Here is a 22,608-nt window from a genome sequence, read left to right as displayed (position 1 = left end):
TCTAGAGAGATGTTATAAAATGACATATTTTATATGGATAAATAATTACTGAGGGTGCTTAAATATCAAATTATAATTCCAAAATCAAGTTTTTTCTTTAATCAGCTTTGAAATTTCTGGATTTCTGTTGTGAGAAATCATGGCATCTTATACTTTTTTTTTGGTCTGTACTCATTTCAAATACATTTCTTAAACTTGTATTCTAGACTGTAAGTTAGACTGTGATTTCTGTGGAATCAGGAACTATATTTTATTCTTCATGTCTTCCCCAGCATTTTGCTCAGTGTCTGCACATGGCACCTATGGAAAAGCATGGGAAGTACACCTAAGCCCAGTAGTGGAATTGTGTCAATTATACTAAAAAAAAAAAAAAAAAAAAAGTACACCTAAACCAGACTTTGGATTTGAAGTGGATCAGAAAAGATGTCCTGGATTAGGCCACACTAGAATTGACCCTTAATGAGTTAATTCAAAGAAAGAGAGTGTGGGAGGATATTTTAGGTACTCAAGACATGTTATTTGCAAGTGGTGATTTAAAGGAGATCATTGAAGTATTCTGTGACTTGCATAGCATTCGATATGACTATGGTATCAAATGAATAGATGAGGCTTGAAATATTTGTTGAGGAAAGATTGCAGACGTCTTGTATACCATACTCATAGAACTTGAATTGTAACCTAAAAGCAATGTACAATCACTGGTTTTAATCAGATTGGTGATAATCAATCCCCTTCCTCCCTCCCTCCTCCTCTCCCTCCCTCCCTTCCTCCCTCCCTCCCTCCCTCCCTCCCTTCCTTCCTTCCTTCCTTCCTCCCTGAGGTGATAATCAATCCCCTTCCTTCCTCCCTGTCTCTTTCTTTTAATGATCAATGCCATGCTAGGGTGTATATATTAGGGCTGAGTTAAAATTGAGAAATTTTGGTGACAGGATACAGAGAATAAGGGAAAGAGTAAAATCTAAAATGATACTTGGGCTTTTGTTTCCCAGTGTGGATGCTAGTACTGTTTTTTTAATATCGGGAATATTAAAGCTAGATAGCTAGAGAAGGTGAGTTTGGTTTTGTGCATTTTGAATTTTAGTTGCCCATGTAACATCCAGATATAGAGGCCCAATAGATAGACATTTAATTGAAACTTGGATATGAGTACCTGGAGTATTTTAAAGCATCATTATTTCACTGGTAAATATTTCGTTTATGTATCTTAAAGTGCTTAATTAGTTGATTTGGGAATTAATCTCAGGAAGCACTGGTAGAGGAGAGAAATGAGAAAGGAAAAAGAAGTAAGTTAAAACAGAGTGTGCTATTAGCAAGTTCCCTGTGTGATAAAACTGAGATTTTGTCCCACTGGGGTCCTATGACAGACTGTGTAGAATGTGCCTGAGTAGTTCCCCCTGAAAGGTGAGGCTGCTAGGTTATTTATCTACTGTTGTCTCTCTCTGGTAGAGGCTGCTTCCTGGGAGCTAGCTCACCACACTTGTGTCCTACCCTGCATGCAGGACTCTAGCATACTTCCGCAAATAAAGTATGCCCTCAGACAGAGTCACAGATCCTGGTAGTAAGAAGCTATGCCAAGGGGATACGGCTACGGGAGGCATCAACAGCTCATCCTTAATGTGAGGTAGATCTTGTTTAGAAAGATGGTTCTGAAAGCCATCAGCATTTAAAAGGTAATTAAAGCTAATACAGTATCATAAGATCATTCAGAGAAGAGGGTCTAGAATGGAAGCCTGTAAAACACTAACATTTAAGGGAGAATATAGGGAAAGATAAATCTGTGAAAGAGAATGTCTACTATCTTTATGTGGTTAATATGTCCAAGAGACTTGCCTTGAATATGCTTAAAACAAAACAAGATAAGCAGATCGAAAGCTAGTGGAGTCAACATTTATCCACTTATTATTTCTTTGATTGATCTATCCACAAATACATTTGCTTCGTAGTAGCTATGGCCACATCTAATTCATCACTGCATCTTTAGTACCTTGTATGCATCTTTAGTACTTGACTTAGAATATATACCAAGTATTTTTTCTTTTAAACAACTTACTTCAGACTACTGAATTTACCTAATACACATTTTATTTCATTTTTTTTCAAAGATTTTATTTATTTATTTGAGAGAGAGAATGAGAGAGAGAGCGAGCACATGAGAGGGGGGAGGGTCAGTTGGAGAAGCGCAGACTCCCCGCCGGGCAGGGAGCCCGATGCGGGACTCGATCCCGGGACTCCAGGATCATGACCTGAGCCGAAGGCAGTCGCTTAACCGACTGAGCCACCCAGGCGCCCTTTTTTTTTTTTTTTAAAGATTTTATTTATTTATTTAAGAGAGAATGAGATAGAGAGAGAGCATGAGAGGGCGGAGGGTCAGAGGGCAAAGCAGACTCCCTGCCGAGCCCGGAGCCTGATGCGGGACTCGATCCCGGGACTCCAGGATCATGACCTGAGCCAAAGGCAGTCACTCAACCAACCGAGCCACCCAGGCGCCCCTACCTAATACACATTTTAAAATAAAATTAGAAAATGCAGTTTAGGAAATGTGTGTATTAGCAAGACATAGACATTTTTAAAAGAATATTTTAATTCCGTATTTTTGTTTTCAAATACCTGATTTTTACTCCATTTTTTCTTTTAAATTAACAAACTTTATATTTCAGAGAAGTTTGAGGCTCACAAAAAATTGATCAGAAAGTGCAGAGGATCCCAGATCCCCCTCTCTCCACCCACACAGGACCTCTACTACTACGGCCATCCTGCACCGCAGGGGTACATTTGCTCCAATTGATGTACTGGGATTGGCACATCATTATTATCCAGATTCCACAGTTTGCATTTGGGGTTTACTTTTGGAGTTGCACATTCTATGGGTTTGGACAAACGTATAATGACATACCACCCTTACGGTATCATACAGAGGAGTTATATTGCCCTAAAAATCCTCTATGCTTTATTCATCCCTCCCTGCCCCCTCCAATTACTTCTCAGAAGATAGAAACTGATGAACAGAGACTTACAGGGATTTGTTCACCTATTCCCTTTCCATAGATTTATTTCATGGTCTTGAGGATTTGTTCCAAATTGAGAGCACAAAAATGAAGACAATAAGGAAGAAAACATATGTTTAACCTGTAATGAAGTGTTGGTTTCCTCAGTTCATTTTATGTTTTTGATAATATTTGATTCAAGTTATTTCTCTAAGCCAACATATGGAAGTCAGAAAACTGCAGAGAATGTTTCCAAATATTTCTGGCACAATCGATTATGGCTTTTCTGCCAAAATGTTTCTTTTCCTTAGATGTACATCCTTTGCATCATTTTGCCTGCATTCTACTTCAAGTCATAAGTTATATTTATGTGTAAGGTCTTTCTCATTTGCTTAGTAGCAGTTGGTGAGCAAGCAAACCCTAATGATGATTTCTGTGATCATTATTATTTTTGAAAATGACTCAGAGAAGAAAAATATGTACTGGTAAAAGACATGACTCAAATGAATTCTTTTTTTTTTTCAGAGAGCTTTCCAGCGTTGTAGTTACATTACAAGCACACTTGGAAATCTGCTCCACCCAGGGGGAATTGGCTGTGGAATATCAGGAAATGTAGGCAGAAAATTTAGAAAAGGATTGCATTTTTTAAAGAGATTACGTCCTAGTTTTTAGTGAGGATCAAACAAAAAATGACATTGATAGATTGGAGCAAAAATGATTTTTGAATGTGTGTGGCATTTTGAGATGCAGTGGACATTCTGTGTCCCCATTTTCTTTGTCCTCTTCCAAGTGAGTGTTCTTCATAGTGTAGTCTTCCATAGTCTTTATACATCTTTTTAAAGGAATGGTTAATCTCTACCTGCTGTGTTTAACCAAAAAAAAAAAAAAAAAAAAAAGAAAAGCTTAAAAAGTCTTTGAGTTTTTTCCTTTTACCTATTTGTTGTGTATTCTCAAGTCCTTTTATTTTTTTTAACCTTTCACTAAGAATGAAGATGATCATGTTAAGCAAATACTATTACTGTTGGCTTCTAATTTTTGTAGAATATAGCAGTTTGATTCTTCATTTCTGTACAGTCCTTCACAATGGTGTATCATTAAGTTGACACTTGATTACAAAAATTTAACAGCCGAGAAAAATTCTTCTAAGAGCTTATTAGCATCAGCAAATGGTTCTGCATTCCTATCTTTCAAAGATTTGAAGCTCATCTATCAATTTTCCCCCTGAAAGTTAAAGAACTTTAGAATGAGAAAAACATCACCATTTTTTGAATAGTGAAACAATTAAAATTTTTAATTTTAACTTCTGTGAGACTTAATTTCCTCACTATAAAATTGGGATAGTAATCACTATCTTGGGAAGTGATGGTAAAATAAAAAATATGTGTGGAGTACCTAATGCACTACCTAGTACACGTAAAGTTTTCCTTAATTTTGGATGATATTCCCTTTCTCCTTCTCCTTTTCTTCTTCTTACATTTTGATCTAGATCAATGGTTCTCAAACTTTAATGTAAATCTAAACCATGTAAGGGGCTTATGAAAACACAGATTGCTGGGCCCTGCCCCCAGAGTTACTGATCTAGTAGGTGTGGGGTAGAGTTGAGACTGTCTGCTTCTAAGAAGTTGCCAGTCTTGTTGAGTGAAGAGCCAGCACTTTGAGAGCCACTGACCTGGAAAAATAATGCAAATGTAGTAAAGTAGAGCTTTGTCGCTGTCAGTATATTTTTTCTGTAGTTATCTCTGACTAATAAATATTATCACTTTATATTCTGAAAATTAGTACCCATGTACTATAAAATATTAACCTACCTATATCTAAATAACTCTCCCAGTGCCCTCATTTATGTAGACAATAGTGTAAAGATTGCTCTTCTGAAATTATGCAATATTTTGGTGAATGTTAGAATTCAGGTCATGCTAAAAAAAAAAAAAAAGCAAGACTTTTCTCAGTTGGGCATGTTTGAGACAAAATGAGAGTGGTGGAGTTTGTTTGTTTTGTCTGAGCAATTGACTGAGCAACAAGCAACTGCCTGAAACTTGAAAAGTCTGTTATTTGTATTTCATTATGACGTAAGGAGACTTGCTCACCACAGTAGGTATTGTTATTGTACCTGGATATAATTTAGAGAATATTTATTTGAATTGAATGATACTTCCGTTTTCATTTTATCTGCCAGATTTATTTGTCTTGTTCAGTGACCTATCATGTCACTGGTAATGAGAATGTGGATAACACAATTACCACCATAACTAGCAAAAAGGAAAGATCTCCACTCTAAAAGATCACATTTAATCAGAAATAGCTTGTCATAAGTTAACAAAACCCTTCACTCTTTACATTCAGCCAACAACACTGCCAAGTGTCCAAAATCTAAATGTAGTACATGACACATACACAGTGCAACTGCAAATAAGAATAATTCCTGATGAAAAAATAGATATTTAAAATGTGAGTGTCAACTTGTATTTTTGGCATCTTTTGAGTCAGCTTTTATGTAGTGTTAATGCAATCTCAAGCTATATATTAAAATACTCTTATGGTTAAAAATAACATATGCAAAACTCTCACAATGTGGTTAGACTCTTGTAAACATCAGGGACAGGTTTCAGAATTCCTCTTTTCTTTATACTCACACCCTGGGTGATCTCATACTCTTTTATTGTTTTAAATACTGTGTACAGGCTAAATTCATATGTATGGCTTGGGTTAAATCTAGGTCCTGAACTCCAGATTCTTATAACTAATGGTGTATTCAGCATCTCCAATTGATTATTGAAAAGGAATCTCCATTATACATGTCACAATCTGCTCTTTCTGCATACTTTCTTTCCCAGACACTTAATGGTGGCTACTCTACTTAAACCACTAAGTTACAAACAATGACTGCCACCTTTGTCTCTGTATTTTTCTTCTACCCTATATCCTCTCCACAAACAAATATTATCTGTTCTGCTTCAAACATGTAACCAGAATCTGGCAATGTCTCACTCATCTGTTGTTACCACATGAGTCCAAGCCCCATCATCTCTTACCTACATTATTATAATAACCTTTCTACTTATCTGTTCATATTTATCGCTTCCTCCATTGTATATCTTCCCAAGAGCTGTAGAATTAATGTTTTAAAACATATGGTAGATCATGTACGTTTTTTCTCAGAACCCCACAGAGGATTCCCATCTTTCTCAGAGTAAAAGTTAACATATTACATATAATTGAGGCCACCACTAAGTATGTGAGCTCAGCTGAAGCTACTATGGTGTTCTTGAAGTTCTGATACCAAAATCATAAAAAGACATTACAGAAAAAAGGTCATTATGGAACAGTATGCATCAGCACACAGATGCAAATATTCTAAACAAAATTTTAGGAAATAAAATCCAATAATATATGAAAGGATATTAACTGATGACCAAGTGGAATTTATCCCTGAAATGCAAGCTCATTTTAATATTTAAAATAACAAATCAATATAACTTAACAGATTAATAAAAGAGAAAAACCTACTATCCCCTCAATAGATGCAGAATAATATTTGACAAAATATAACATCTATTCCCAAGAAAAACACTCAGTAGCCCAGAAATAAAAGGAAACCTCCTATACCTGATAAAAGGCAGCAATGAAAAACATACAGCTAAAATCATACTTAATGTAAAAGACTGAGTGCTTCCCCTCTAAGCTTAAGAAAGACAGGTATTTCTGATCTCACTACTTTTATTCAACATTGTACAGTAATTCAAGTAAAAGGATGAAAAAACACCTAGATTGGAAAGAAAGAAATAAAAACTGTCTTTATCGGCAGATGACATGATGGTATGTATAAAAAAGCTAATGGAATATACAAGGAGGCTAGAACTGATTGAATTTACAAGGTTGCAGGATATGAGATCAATATACAAAAGTCAACTGTATCCATATATTAGCAATGAAAATTAGAAATTGAAATGATAAAATAATGCCATTTACCATAGCATCAAAAATAAGAAATACTTAGTGATAAATCTGACAAAAGATGTGGAATCCATGTGCATTGAAAACTATAAGCTATTGCTGAGAAAACTCAGTAAAGACCTATGTAAAAAGAGATACATACCCTGTTCATAGGTTAAATTGATCTTTAGATTTAACACAGTCTTAGAAAAATTCCCTGAAGTCATGATTTGGGGGGTAAAAACTGATAAGTAGATTTTTTTAAAAGATTTTATTTATTTATTTGACAGAGAGAGACACAGCGAGAGAGGGAACACAAGCAGGGGGAGTGGGAGAGGGAGGAGCAGGCTTCCCACTGAGCAGGGAGCCCGAAGCAGGGGCTCGATCCCAGGATCCTGGGATCATGACCTGAGCTGAAGGTGGATGCTTAATGACAGACCCACCCAAGTGCCCCTGATAAGTCGATTTTAAAATCACATCAGAATGTAAAGCATGTGGAATGCCAAAACAACTTTGAAAACGGATCTTGAAGCTGGAGAATTAACACTCTTCGATTTCAAGACTCATTATAAAGGTACATTAATCAAGACAGTGTGAGATTGGCATAAAGACAAGCAGATAGATCAATAGAACAGAGAAGGGATTCCAGAAATATACATATACGGACAACTGATTATTGACAAAGATAAAAAAGCAATTCCATGGATGTGATAGCATTTTCAACAGGTGATTCTGAAACACTCGCATATCTATATGTGAAACAAAGCAGCACACTTCATACCTCACACTATAGACAAAAATCGACCAGGTTTGGATTATACAGCTTAATGTAGAACCTAAAACTAAAAAGTTCCAGGAGAAAATCTTTGTGACCTTTGTTTATTCTAAGATTTCTTAGATACCATATATCAATATATAGCAATAAAAATTGATAAATTGAACTTCATCAAAACTAAAAATGTCTACTCTTTGAAAGACACTATTAGGAGAATGAAAAGACAAGCCATAGACTCAGAGAAAATATTTGCAAATTATGAATCTGACAAAGGCCTGATTATATCCAGATTATATAAGGAGTTCCCAAACTCAGTAAGATAACAGCAACCCAGTAAAAATATGGGCTAAAGGTTTGGACACACACTTCCAGATTATATAAGGAATTCCCAAACTTAGTAAGATAACAGCAACCCAGTAAAAATATGGGCTAAAGGTTTGAACACACACTTCAAAAAAGATATAGATAGTGAACAATCACATGAAAAGATGTTTAATATCATTAGTCAATAGAGACATGCAAATTAAAATCACAATGAGAAACCACTAAAAAATTACTAGAATGGATAAAATTAAAAAGATATATCAAATGTTGAAAGGATGTGGAGGAACAGTAACTCTCATCCACTGCTGGTGGGAATATAAAATGGTACAGACACTCTGAAATATAGCTTGGCACTTTCTAGGAGTTAAACATGCCCCTATCATATGATCCAGTCATGTCATTCCTAGATATTTACTCAGGATAAATGAAGGCATATATCCCTTCAAAGACAAGTACAAGAATGTTTACAGAAACTTTACTGGTAATAGCCAAAAATCTGGAAACAACCCAAATGTTTATCAGCAAATGAATGCTTGAATAAGTTGTGATATTTCTGTACAATGGAATACACTCAACAATAAAAAATATGAATTAGTGATACATGCAAGTATACAGATAAGTCTCAACATAATTGTGCAGAATAAAGCCCTATAAAAGAATACATGTTATATCACATATAAAATTCTATAAAGTGCAAACTAATCTGTAATGGCATAAAGTAGGTCAGTGGTTGGCTGGAAATGGGGATGGGATCAGGAATGGCAGTGGGGGCATTACAAAAGGGCACAGGAAACCTTTGGGGGTTGTAGATACATTAATTTCTTTGATTATTGTGATGAATTAACAGGTATATACAAATGCAAATCTGATCAAACTGTAAATGTTAAATATGTAGGATTACTCTATGTTAATTGTATCTACTACATGTTGTTAAAACAAGAAATAGTCAATGTTTGAATTTAAAGTGTTTTTTGCTCTGATGGCCAAATGTAAAAAAGAAAAATTTTTAGGGTTATATACATTGTAACCAGTGTCAGTCTCAGCTTCAATGTTTTTAAAATTTTGGTTTTAAGAAGCACATTTTTCTCATGATCATAAGTAAATCATAAGCACAAAGATCTTATAAAATTTTCCTAGTGCTTTTTCCCCTACAATGAAATGTAATTTTAACAAAAACAATGTGTTTGCATCAGTAAAGGCAGCATACCGATAATCTATCCACAAAGCGTAGGTGTGTCCAAAAACCAAGAGCATAGGAGGCAGGATGCCAGCTTCTAGTTCACCATCATTGGCGACTAGTCACTCCAATAACAGTGTAACCTGAGGAGGGCCATTTAACAGTGTCCCTTGAGGTTTAATAGGGACAGCAGGGCTATATATTACTGGGCAGACAAATGTGATAACAGGTGAGCCTTTGACCATCCCTTTAAGTAAAGTAAATTTGCAAAGGAGCTTATTGGATGCTAGCTTTTTTCTACTCTAAGTCTGTCTGAGGATCTAGTGGCTGCAAGTTTGGCTAACTTAACCCAGGAGACTCAACCTAGGTGTGAATAGCTGCTGTCTTTGCGATAGAAGGCATACGCTCATATTTCAATACGCTTAGCGTGCCCTGTGTAACCTTAGGTGAAAATATTATGGCATAGGTAACTAATCTAAGAGATTCTTTATACAATAATGAGGGAGTGATGTAAAAAGAAAGTAAATTCAATGTTGGCTTCAAAGTCATTTTGATTCCTTTTATGATTTAGAATAATAGATAAGTGGTTAAATAATACCTGAAGAACTATCCTATGTGGCGCCTGGCTGGCTCAGTCAGAGGACCATGCAACTCTTGATCTTGGGGTTGTGAGTTCAAGCCTCACACTGGGTGGAGAGATTGCTTAAAAATAAAATCTTAAAAAAAAAAAAAAAAAGAACTAGCCTATAACATGGACACTGTGCCCCTAAATAGTCCAGCCCTGGAGTCCTAAGTTGTTGAGGTTGATCTAGAACACTGCCCTTTTCTCTAACCCTTCTTTCTCCTCAAGCTGTACACCTGGAGGAAGTTCCAATTTTCCCTGCATATGCATTTAACCCTTTTGCTGTTCCTCCATGAATTCTTTCATTATTATCATTGAGGTATAATTGACATATGTTAGTTTCAGGTGTACAATATAGTGATTTGATATTTGCATCTATTACAAAATAATCATCACAGTAAGTCTCGTTAACATTGTTACCAGGCATAATTGCAAGATGTTTTTCTTCTGATGAGAACTTTCAAGTTTGCACCTTTCAAATATGCAATATCATATTATTAACTATAGTCATCATGCTGTACATTGCATCCCTGTGACTTGTGTATTTTATAATTGGAAATTTGTACCTTTTGACCTTTTCATTCATTTCTCCCACCTGCCATCTTCCACTTCTGGCAACTACCAATCTGTATCCACAGGCGGTTTTTGTTGTTGTTGTTGTTTGTTTGTTTGTTTTTGTTTTTTCAGATTCCACATATAGATGAGGTGAAGCAGCATTTGTCTTTCTCTGTCTGACTTATTTCATAATGCCCTCAAGATCCATCCATGTTGTTGCAAATGACAAGATTCCGTTCTTTTTTGTGGTTGAATAATATTCCATTGTGTATTTATACCACATTTTCTTTATCCATTCATTCATCGATGGACACTTAGGTTGTTTCCATGTCTTGGCTATTGTGAATAATGCTGCAAAGAACATGGGGAAGCAGATATCTTTTTAAGTTAGTATTTTCTTTTTTTTTCCTAAAGTTTTTATTTGAGAGAGAGCAAGAGTGAGAGAGCGCGCACACACACACACACACACGCGCACGCGAGCGGGGTGGGGGGAGGGGCAGAGGGAGAAGCAGGCTCCCCACTGAGCAGGGAGCCCAACACAGCGTTCGATCCCAGGACCCCGAGATCATGACCTAAGCCAAAGGCAAACACTTAACCGACTGAGCCACCCAGGTGCCCCTAAATTAGTATTTTCATTTCTTTTGGATAAATCACCAAAAGTGGAATTGTTGGATCGTATGGTAGTTCTATTTTTACTTTTTTGAGAAACTTCCATACAATTTTCTGTAGTGGTTATGCCAATTTACATTCTCAGCAACAGTGCACAAGGGTTCCCTTGTCTCCACATCTTGGCCAAAATTTCTTTTTTGTCTGACAAGCTTCTTAATGCATGTGTATTTTTAGTCTGAATTTCTCTTGCGTGGTATTTTTTTGTTTGTTTGTTTTGTTTTGTTTTTTACCTGTGGCTCCCATTCATTACTCATTACTCACTTTGCAAATTGGTCAGAAATAGGCCATTTCTAAGATATTTAGACTGAATTATACTCTATTAGTTGACATCTTCAAGCCCCAAAGCATTAGATCAATTCTGCTTATTGGAGCTGATAATTTTGAAAATGTCTTCTTATGATTAGTTATTTCATGTAGTGTTGGGTATGCATTGGAATAGTCACTGTGTTTGATGATAATGGAAGGACTCTAATGTTTGTACCGTGAGGCTGTTCAGGCCAATCAGCTCAAATTCTTCCATTTTGACCTACATTTGAATCCTGCTTTCAGTTCTGGTCTATTTAGGGCAGTACTAAAATCCAATCAGCTCGGTATAAGGTGTTTATGTTTATAGTTTTCAGTGATGAGGAGGTGTGATTTGCTTTATGGTGTGTGTGTGTGTGTGTGTACGCAATAATTTGCTACATTACTGTTGCAGTATTAATAGGATCAGCCTGTGGGTTTTGCAAAGATTGTGGAATACAAGTACAAAAGCATATTTTTTTTAAAAAAAAAGATGTTATATTTAATGGGTTTTGAAATTTTTTAAAATTCTGAAGTTAGAACAGGGGATAATCCTTATGACTGTCAAAGATGTGGAAATTGAAGCAAGTCCCATCAGTGCCTTCATTCTGAGAATAATTTTCCATGCTGGTTGCTATTCTGTGCCCTGCATGAGTGACTCAGTGTGCACCTAAGGACCATTTTAATGTGTGGCATCTGGATGGACACCTGGAAGCTGTGAAGCTTTGAACTAAGGAGCCATTAATGCTTAAAAAAAATTAACATTAATGTTGATTATCCTCTTTAACTTGTTTCACCCACAACTGCTCAATCATTCTGCAACCAGATTACTGCCAGGTCCATATGTTTCTGTGTCACTTAGGCTTGACTAATTAAAATATTCTGTTGTAGGTGCTGCATAAATTTTAAAATTCTGAAACGTCTCTCTAACCAACTGAAGAGACTTTTAATGTTTTATGAGAATTAATATATACATTTCTTTTAACCTGCCAAATACCAAACATATGACCTAAAATTTTATGTTCTGTTTGGTTTTGATTCAGAACAAAAATCTATGCGTATCAGCTGTGTTCTAAACGTCGCCAAACTGAAATACTCTTTATAATCCTGATAGAGTTTCCTTAATGTTTTCCTTTAGATTTACTCTTGTTAATGAATATAAGAATATTTTTTAGCCAAAGAATCTATGAGAAAAGGATTAGTCCTCATTGGTAAGGAAAGAAATGCAAACTAAAACATCAATCAAATACCATTCCCTTCTTTCAAGTTGTCACTGATATGAAAAGATAATAATCAGTGTTAGCATTCTCAAGCATTGCTTATGTGAGTGCAAATTGGCAAAATATTTAAAACACAATTTGGTAGCATATAGTGAGTGCCTTGATGTTTTCGTTTTGTGTCAGTTTCATTCAAAAAGAGAAAATAATCAGATATGTACAAATATTCATTAAAATATTTATCATAGTGTTATTTTTTATCATGGTGTTATTTAAAACAGCACAATGTAGAAATTCAAATGAGTAATAATACAAAAACTTTTCAATTAATCAGTTCTTCCACATGATAGACAAATGCCTTGTTTACAGTGTTTTTGAAGACTAATGCCAAAGGAAATTTTCCTTTTTTAAATTTATTTTATTTGTTTTTAAAATTTTAAATTTTTAGTTGAAGCATAGTTAACATATAGTATTAGTTTTAGGTGCACAGCCTGGTGATTTGATAGTTATATACAGTGCAAAATGCTCACCACGATGAGTGTGGTTACCGTCTGTCACCATACAAATTATTACAGTATTATTTATTAACTCTATTCCTTATGCTGTTCTTTTCATCCCAGTGACTTACTTATTTTATAACTGAAAGTTTGTACCACTTAATCCCCTTCATCTATTTCACCTATTCCCCCACCCCCACGACTACCAGTTTGTTCTCTGTCTCTTTCTTTTTTTGTTTATGTACTAGTTTGATTTGTTTTTTTTTTTTAATTGCACATATAAGTGATATCACATGGCATTTGCCTTTCTCTGTCTGACTTATTTCACTCAGCATAATACCTACTAGGTCCAACTATGTTATCACAGATGGCAATTTCATTCTTTTTTATGGCTCAGTATTATTTCATTGTGTGTATATTATATATATACCACATCTTCTTTAGTCATTTATTTATTGATGGGCACTTAGATTGCTTCCATATTTTAGCTACTATAAATAATGTGGTAACAAACACAAGGGTGCATATATCTCTTCAAATTAATGTATACCAAAGGAAATTTTCTTGATATGATAATATAATGTTAAGGGAGAAAAATCTTCCAAGTAAACCAACCCACCACATACGTATTTACAGAAATACTGAAGGGCAGTGCATTAACATTCCTTATCTCCAGTGCTATTTTTGCTTGTTCATTGATTTATTTTAATCTATTTATACATTTCAATAAAGATCATTTCTTTATAATCAGGGAAGAGTTATTAGAAATAAACAAACATAACAAATGATTGTTATTTTTAAATAGCTTTAAAATTTATCTCTTCGTGAGTGAATATAGTACATTTAAATGGTCCCATTTAATTTTTAAAAATATTTTTAAATCTCTTCCTCCAACAAAATTCTAAACTTCTTGAGGTTGAACCTATGTTGTTTACTTCATTGTTATCTTGTGTAGCATCTTTCAGAATACATAGGAATCAACTCTGTGAAGTTTTAGTAAAATACATATGCCCAGCCCTATTTCTAGAGATTCTCATTTAATATGCCTGTTTTGTCACTAGGGATTCTGGTGTACATAAAATCTCAGAGTCAGGAGTTCCCTTTTAAGATTTAATGAATAATGTTAGTGAAAGATATGATGCTATTACTTACTACCTCATTAATGGACAGAATTTATTAGAACTTTCTTTGAGTTTGTTCAGATAGGTTCATTTAGGGGCGCCTAGGTGGCTCAGTGTTAAGTTGCTGCCTTAGGCTCAGGTCAGGATCCCAGGGTCCTGGGATTTAATCCCACATCCCTCCTGCTCCTCCTGTTTGTTCTCTCTCTCTCTGTCAAATAAATAAATTTAAAAACAACAACAAAACAAAAGAAAAAACCAAATAGGTTCATTTGGACACTGGTTCATACTGTAGGGATACCTTGGTATAGAGATTAATTTAAAAAATAGTTGTCTTCCTTTTGGAGGCTGGCAGGGTATAAATAGATACACAAAGAAATAATTTTTCTCCATAGTTAGATTCCAAGTCAGGAATCTCCCTATGTAGCCACTAGTTGGGAAATAAAAGAACCAATAAATTAAGTCAGGTCACATATAATTTGTTTAAGAACATATGCATTATTTTCATTCTCTGTTACGGAGCAAGGCCACATATTTCTGGGTTTTTTTTTTTTTTTTTTTACTTTTCATCCACTTCTTCCAGCATCACTAAAGAAAATAATTTTCAACCTATTCTCTGATACTTCATAAAATAGAGCAGCAACAAGGATCAACACAATAACACAAACACTGAGTAATTCGGTTATGTAATTAATTGTTTGAAACTGTACTCCTCCAAACACACGTACACACACACACACACACACAGGTAATAAATATTTTTCGCTTTTGATTATTATTTTAACTAATTTGTGTTAGTAACAGTTGTCTGCTTACAGTTTCTGAACAGTCAGGCCCTGCTTGAGAGTCATGCTTAAAAGACCATGCCACTCTGACACAGTCTTAAGTGGTTTAAGAAGATTAAAGAAGTGATCTCCCTAGTCCTAATTTGATCCCATGGGAATATATTCTTGTTAATTTTGGTGCTCTCCTCTAACTATGGAAATGAGCAAACTATTTTTAGTTAATGCAAGGACATAAAACCAGAATTCTTGCCTTGTAAAAGGTGATTAAAATTTAAAATGTTATTGCTAGTTCTACCTTAAATTCATTGCACTTGAACTATTAATTTATTAGTTTTTAGGAGTGAGTGCTGTTAAAATAACTAAACAAGGAGGCCCTTATACCAAGGTAGCTCCTAGGTAGCGTTGGCAGCCTACCTAAGCAAGCCAAAACCTAAACTGGAGTCAATGAGCTTTGGTCTGAGAAAATGAAACTTAAGAACAACCAATGACAGGCAAGTAGACTTTCCCACAGGAGGCAGATGCTCAAGCCATAGCCAATCAGTTTCCTTGCTTTGCTTCTGCATCTTTTCTATCAAAAGCTCTTCCCCTGCTCCTGTCCTGTCTGGGACTGCTCTTAACCACTTGTGGTTTGGCGCTGACTAGTTGTAATCTGTACACGCAAACGCTTGAAAATTTTAATGCACCTCAGTTTACCTTTTAACAGAGCTTAACGTAACTAGAAGTTTCTAAGCAAGACTTTCAATGCTGAATTGATACTTACAAACTCATTGATCAACAGATAAAAATATTTTGGGAAATGTTTCTTTAAATATTTCCAGAGGTATTTCTTTCATAAATTCCTCCAATGTTTAAAATACTGTTTTCAAATTCTTCCTTAAGTCTACTTAAAAAGCCTCCTGAATTGGTTTAAAGCTGGCCAACCTCAAATTTTTTTTGTTCCTGTGGAGTAGGAACATATCTAGTCACCACTTTTATCAGAATATTTTAGAATTTAGGGGCACCTGGGTGGCTCAGTAGGTTAAGCGTCTGCCTTTGGCTGAGTTGTGATCCCAGGGTCCTGGGATTGAACCCCAAGTCGGGATCCCTGCTCAATGGGGAAGTCTGCCTCTCCCTCTCCATCTACCTCTTCCCCTGCCCATGCTCTCTCTCTCTCTCTCTCTCAAATAAATAAATAATCTTTTATTAAAAAAAGAATATTTTAAAATTTAAATATCAAAGAAAATACAGAATGTTCCTAGAGAGGGTTGTTCTTAATAAACTGAATGAGAATAAACTTGGCAGGTAAATAGTCATTAGAAACGGGATTAATTCACACCAACACATTATGGTAGTTAATTTAGAACCTGCGGGTGAGAAGAAAAAAAATGTGAGGCCCTATCAAGTTTACTGTGTGACAGGAAGCACAAAGTGCAGATCAAAGGCCCCACAGTGAAATCTGGGAAAACTTAGTTAACCCTCTTTGGTGAAATTTAGAGCAAAGCCCATGGTTCCTTCAGCAGAGAAACCTATTTCCATGTTAGTTCATAATTTTTTAATAACAACTTTTTGTAATAATTATTTTCTAGACATCCAAAATTGAGCAAAATGCTCCAATATCTTTTTTTTTTTTTTTTTTTTGGAGAGAGAGAGAGTGAGTGCGAATGGAGGTTGGAGGGGGAGCAGAGGGAGAGGGAGAGAGAATTCTAAGCAGGCTCCATACCCAGCACTTAAAGCCCGACCTGGGGCTCAGTCTCATGACCCTGACCTGAAATTAAGAACCAGCCGCTTAATTGACTGAGCCACCCAGGCACCCTAAAATGCTCCAATATCTTGAAGACACATCAGTTAGCTTTGTGTAGATGATATTAATTTTGAATACAAATATCTGCTTTAGACTATCATGTATGTGAAAGGTATGCAGGTGGTCCTCACTTTGCACAGCAGTGCAGAACCATAAAAAATGATTGTACGAGTTGAAACTGGGAAAGTGATCCTAAAACAATGGGGGAAATTATCATTGTTTCATAACCTTTAATTTTTTTTTGCAAAAATATTAAAAATCTCTCTGATTTGGTTATAAATCTATAGAGAAATGAACAAAATAGTAAAACTCTTATTTAGTGCGCTGTTATTTAAAAATTAGAAACAGAAAATTGTTTTATTTTTGGAAAAATCTTATCAAGAACAGTTTGAACAGGGCTTGCTTTCTTTTTGTTGTGTAACTTGTGACATAGAGTATTTGGCTTGGTAATTATTATACTCTTTTCTAAGTTTGGATCAGCTTTCCACAAAATATTGTTTGTGTTGTCAAGGTTGTGAAATATCTTCGAGAGTTTCTTTAGTGTGAAGTGTTTTTGCCAGCATCACTTCCTCTGGGGCATCTTTATCCTCTTCTTCACAAGCACCCTCCTCATTGATGCCAGTAGGCTCACCTTCGCTGTGTTCCTCGGGCTGTGTATGCATAGTCTGTTAGCAGCACTGTCAACATTTCCATGGTCAGCTCTTTCGTTGAAAATTTCATTTATGTACAATTCAAATCTGGCAAAGTTATTTTCAAAGTGAGGTAGAAGTTTCTACCATATTGCATGCGTTTTGCTTGCTGCCATGATGCTTGAGTATTCTCAGTTGCATGCTTTATGTTATGTATCTTTCCAAACTCAGCTAAAGAAATGACATGATGTCCAATTGAAGTTTCAGGAGTCTGTCCAAAAGTCCATCTAAGATAAAAAGATTTAAAAGTTGAAATACCTCCTCAGTCCAGAAGCTGGCTTAATCAAGTCATGTTTGGCGGTAGAAAGGTGGTAGAAATTTTTATGCAAGTACCCTAGAAAATTAGAGTGATCTAGAGTAATGTCCACCAGTATTAGTGCTTTAAATGTTCTAGATTATTTTGCCTTTTGTATCTCTCTACCACTGGGAGATAAGGAGGCAGCACGACTACATTTTTGTTGTCTATGCATGAGTAGCAGATATACAGTGACCAATCACTAACAGACTTTGAAAGAAAGAAATGACATGATTTGTTACTGGTCATGATTTGCATCTGTTATTTACATAGTGATTTGTGGAGTGAAGAGATAGCAGCCGACTGTTCTTTATGCCGTCACTCACAGTTAATATATGCTGGTAGCTGAAATTTGAACAGTGTTTTCAGGGGACTGGTGTTATTTAATTAAACCAGAAAAACTGAAATACTGTTCAAAATGAGAACTACTTTTACTAAGCTTAACAAATTTATCTGAGGATTCTGTACTTAATTTTTCTTTTCATAAAAATGTGTTCAGCTGCTTATTTATTTATTTTTTTTCCCAAATGATGGCATGGAGCTTTAAAATGTAAGAAATAATTTTAACTTGGTAAACTTTAAAGTATAAATTATTTTAACTTCCTTACACTAATAAGGAGGATAGTAGGTGGAATCTGCCTTCCATCCTTATGTGCAGCTCAGGAAGGCAACAGGAAAGGAAGATTTATTTCCATCTCTGCCTGCATATGGTTGGCCAAACGGCCACTAAAGATTGCATCTCTAGTGCTCTTGCATGTATAACAGACAACCGCACTTTGGACTAAACATGGACCTTCACTATGTTAGCCAGCCTGGAGTGGAGTCTTGAAGAAGAAAATATGCCCATAATTACATGCATAGGATCCTTGAGAAATTGTGGAAATTTGGGGGAGTAGGTAATAGGCCCAGGGAAAAATTCTTCTTCTGGCAAATCAACAAAAAGGAAAGTTTTCTTTCTAGGTTCTAGTTAGAACATTTTTTTAAGACAGGTTTCCTGAGATATAATTTGCACAACATAAAACTTCCCCATTGTAAGTGTACAGTTCAATGAGTTTTAAAAACAAGGAACACTTGATAAATTTGCATGTCATTCTTGTGCAAAGCTATGCTAATCTTCACTGAGTTGTTCCAATTTTCATTCCAATATATACTGCCAAATCAAGCACTCTCAGAATTTTAATTTTTGGCAGAAATTTGCCATCTAATATTTTTCAGAACATAGGGGAAGGAAATGTTAGGATTTATTTTTATGATGGACATTGTATGTATATTTAATATTTATTTTGGAAGCATTTAAGATAATATATAGATAGATAAATAACCAGATTCAACCAAAATGTACTGAATCTTCATGTTAGTTTTAGTATGTAGTTGTAATCCATATTTTATTAGTGAAAGAAGACATTTCCTCAAGGTTAAGAAACTCGAGTGAGGGGAAAGACTGGTACATTTTGGACCTGGGATGTGATCTCATATCTTCTGACTCACATTGCATTGGGATAGAAGTTTCTCTATCTGGTGATGTTCCATCAACTATGGTAATAATAGGTATTATTTATTGTGGCCTCACATAAGCCATTCTAAGTTCTCTGCATGTGGCATTTCATGTTGTCCTTATGAGAGCTCTCTAAGGTAAATGCTATTATTTTCAGTAGTGCATAGATGAAGAAATTGAGGTACAGTGACTTTAGGCACACTGTCCAAAGTCATAAAAATAATAGGGGACACAGTTGGGGCCCTAGTTCCAGAGTCCATTATACTCACTTCACATTGTCTCCCCTAATATCCACTGAGCACCAAGGGAAAAGACAAAGACGGGTCTCTTGTTAGAATTTTCCTTCTGGAGTAGAAGGGCAAAAGAAAGAATGGGAAGGAAAACTTTCCATTACTCTCTGGACAGGATTTTCCAAGTATCTCACAAACTACATTCAAATAGTGAATCTTTTCCATGTAAAGATATCTATTTCTAAACTTTTATATTTTCAGATTTGAAGTCTTGATTTATGAATTTTAAAAAATTGAAATAATTTTCTAGTATGCTAAAGGAGAATGGGAATTACAGACAGAAACAAATGTACCTAACATTGAGCTTCAGGATGGTTTTACATGTCGCTCTCTCTGCCTGAGATTGCTCTGTCCCCAGATATGACATGGCTGATCCCCTTACATCATTCCATATCTTTTCAAGAGTCATCTTCTTATACCTTCCTATTTATGGTACTAATCCTCCATATTCTGCCTTAATTCTGTTTTATTTTCTCTCTTGTACTACCTAGCCTAAGTTCAGACCGATACTTCCAACTCAAATTCCAGACTTCAGGGCTCTTGCTTAACCTCTTTTTAAAATTGTGTCTGCATCTTTATCACTGAGAACAGTGGTTTTTAAGGGCATGGAAAAATAAGAGAAAGTCTCATCATTGCTCATTTTTTTTCTATCTACTGCTACACATGAAATAGTCTTAGAGTAACAATACTAATACTACCATCAATGATTACTGAATTACTAGCATTGTTTTGCTTTTGCTCTCTGTGTTATTTTCCATTTGTTATAGCTGTTCTATACCTATTGCCTGAGAATATAGCCATTTCATTCCATATTCACTGTCCCTGTCCCTCATTTAGTCTTCGTGCCACAGGTAACTTTGTATTTATGCACTACCAGTGGTTACATGAGTGTCTCTCTAGTCATTATGCTGGTCTGAAGGTTGTTCTCCAGTAGATTCCTTAGTAAGAGCTCAAGGGAACAATATTCCTAGAATTATTGCACACTGGTAAGAATTTACCTAAGCCCTTTGAACTGTACTCTTTTACCTTCATATTCTAGGTACCTAAAGTTTGTTTCTTCCCTCCCTCCCTTCCTTCCTTTCTTTATAAAGTCACTTAATTTTACTGCAATGTGTCTTTGTTGTTATGGCTCATTTTCTCAGCAATACTATGTACAGTTTCAGTATGCAGTTTTACATCTTTTATTTTAGGAAACCTTTCTGCAATTACTGGATTTGGTATTTGTTCTGTTTCCTTACTTTTGGTTTTATCTCCTTTCTTCTCCTACTATCCATATGCTCAAATTTTTTTGCCTGTCTTCAGTATTTTTAACTTTCTCTTGATTCCTTCTTTTCTTTCATTACTTGTTCTAAAGTTTTTCTCTCTCACTTTTTATTTTGCTGAAGCTATCATCTGCTGCGTTTATTCCCTATTTATGTTATTTCTCATTTTTGGAATTCACTCTTTTCTTATTTCTAATTATATCCAGAGTTATGGAACATTGTTTCTGAGCTTTTCTAGTTCTGATTTATGTTGTTTTCTTTCATGTTTTATAGCATTTTCTTAATGTTTCTTAGTTAGTTTTGAAATAGTAGGTTACAGTTTTGTTCTGTTTTGTGGGCATGTTTTTTGGCAGGCTTTTATTGTCTGCAGTACATTATTCTGCTTTTTTTCACTCTTTTTCTTATGATAACTTTCTTTGGGATATGACCTTGATACTTATGTTGCTCCTGTTTATATGAAATGAATTTTTCTAAGGCAGGGTTTAGGAAAGTTTATATAACTTTACAGAGCTCCCTCTTCTGTTGTTTTTATGTTGTTTAAAAGTGTGGTAATGTGCTTTCTGTGATTTCATCTGGACTTTTCTCCTATTTTTCTTTGTTATTTCTATCCTGTTCAGTTTTGGTTCCCCTTCTAGCAATTTCTTTTCAGTGTGGGTTCTTGTCCTGGAAGGGCCAGTTCTGGTGGGCCATTTCTGAGAGTTAAAGGTGTTCTCTGTTCCTGGTTGTTCAGTACTTCTTGGAAGGGGAGAGATTATATTCACAAACTCCTTATACTTACAGCTGCTGTTCCCACATTGCTCTCTGCTTTCCAGTGAATATCTGTTGGCAGTTTTAGTGTCCTATTCTCAGACTCCGAAGATACTGCTCTGTTGCTTTCTTCCTCTTCCTCCTGTACAGATGCAGATATCATGAAGTTTTAAAGTTGTAGGTGGTTTGCCTCTGCCCCATGTATTTTGGAGTTTATGGGGTAACTATTCATCAAGTTTTATTTTATTTTATTTTTTAAAGATTTTATTTATTTATTAGAGAGAGAGTGAGCAATCGAGAGAGAGAGAGAAAGAGAGAGAGAGCACAAGCCAGGGCAGAGGGAGAGGGAGAAGCAGACTCCCCGCTGAGCAGGGAGCCTGACCAGACCACCTGGGGCTAATCCTGGGACTCTGGGATGATGCCCTGAGCTGAAGGCCGATGCTTAACTGACTGAGCTGCCCAGACACCCCTCATCTAATTTTATTTTATTTTTTAAAATAAAAAAATTATTTATTTGAGACAGAGAGCGAGAGAGAGAGAGAGTGGGGGGAGGGGCAGAGGGAGAAGGAGAAGCAGTCTCCCTGATGAGAAGGGACTGGATCCCAGGACCCTGAGATCATGACCTGAGCTGAAGGCAGAAGCTTAACTGACTGAGCCACCCAGGCATCTCTCGAATTTTATTTTAAATGCTGTCCTGGCTTACTGGTTTTGCAATCTAAGTGCTCTGTTTTTATGTGGGGATTTGGTGGGATTAAAAGACTGCATAGCCACCTCTACCATCTTCCCAGAATCCTCCCTCCTATGTAGATTTCAACATGTACCTCTAATTGCATGGCAGCTATTGACTATCCTCAGTAAATTCTTTTTAATATTCATTGGGTTACATAATATGTACATATATATTAATATATTAAAGTCAAAAATTACCAGTCACATAACTTGAGACTTTTAATGGTCTTTTTTTTTTTTTAAGATTTTATTTATTTATTTATTTGAGACAGAGAGAATGAGAGAGAGAGAGCACATGAGAGGGGGGAGGGTCAGAGGGAGAAGCAGACTCCCTGCCGAGCAGGGAGCCCGATGCGGGACTCAATCCCGGGTCTCCAGGATCA

General features: G+C 35.7%; 1 non-coding gene across 1 annotated transcript; it reads right to left on the bottom strand.

Moving 5' to 3' along the window:
• Positions 1-18,758: 18,758 nt before the first annotated feature.
• Positions 18,759-18,868, bottom strand: LOC123849139 (U6 spliceosomal RNA). Its single transcript, XR_006791970.1, has one exon. It is a non-coding gene; the product is annotated as a U6 spliceosomal RNA (small nuclear RNA).
• Between the last annotated feature and the right edge of the window lie 3,740 nt (positions 18,869-22,608).

This window comes from Mirounga angustirostris, unplaced genomic scaffold (genome assembly GCF_029215605.1).
Source record: "Mirounga angustirostris isolate CCGP_5_RB_7025 unplaced genomic scaffold, mMirAng1.0.hap1 SCAF_2, whole genome shotgun sequence".
Classification (NCBI taxonomy): domain Eukaryota; kingdom Metazoa; phylum Chordata; class Mammalia; order Carnivora; family Phocidae; genus Mirounga; species Mirounga angustirostris.
The sequence above is the reverse complement of the archived record's forward strand: the minus strand, read 5'-3'. Positions and strand labels throughout refer to the sequence as shown.